Raw genomic sequence first — 376 nt, forward strand, 5'->3', positions numbered from 1 at the left:
ATCTACTGATGACCACGAAACAAGGGTGTCTTTCAGACTGTGGGAGGAAACCAGAGCATCCAGAGGAAACCCAGGCAGAATGTACAAACTCCACACAGACAGTGACCTGAGCCAGGAACCGAACCCGGGTCCCTGGCACTGTGAGGCAGCAGTGCTAACCACTGGATTGCAAAATGCTTATGTGTAGGTTGGGAAATATGCCGAATACAAGTATTTTTTAAAAATGCAAGAAGGTTCAGGAAATGTATTGTATTTTGAGTTGTCACTTGGTGCAAATGTTCTATGTTTAAAATGCAATAAGTGACCGGAAATGACAGGTTTAAAGTGGAGTAGCAACTTGAGGACAGGTTGCTGCCAAGTTGTTGCCACTGAGGCA

Source organism: Mustelus asterias, chromosome 26 (assembly GCF_964213995.1).
Source record: "Mustelus asterias chromosome 26, sMusAst1.hap1.1, whole genome shotgun sequence".
NCBI lineage: Eukaryota > Metazoa > Chordata > Chondrichthyes > Carcharhiniformes > Triakidae > Mustelus > Mustelus asterias.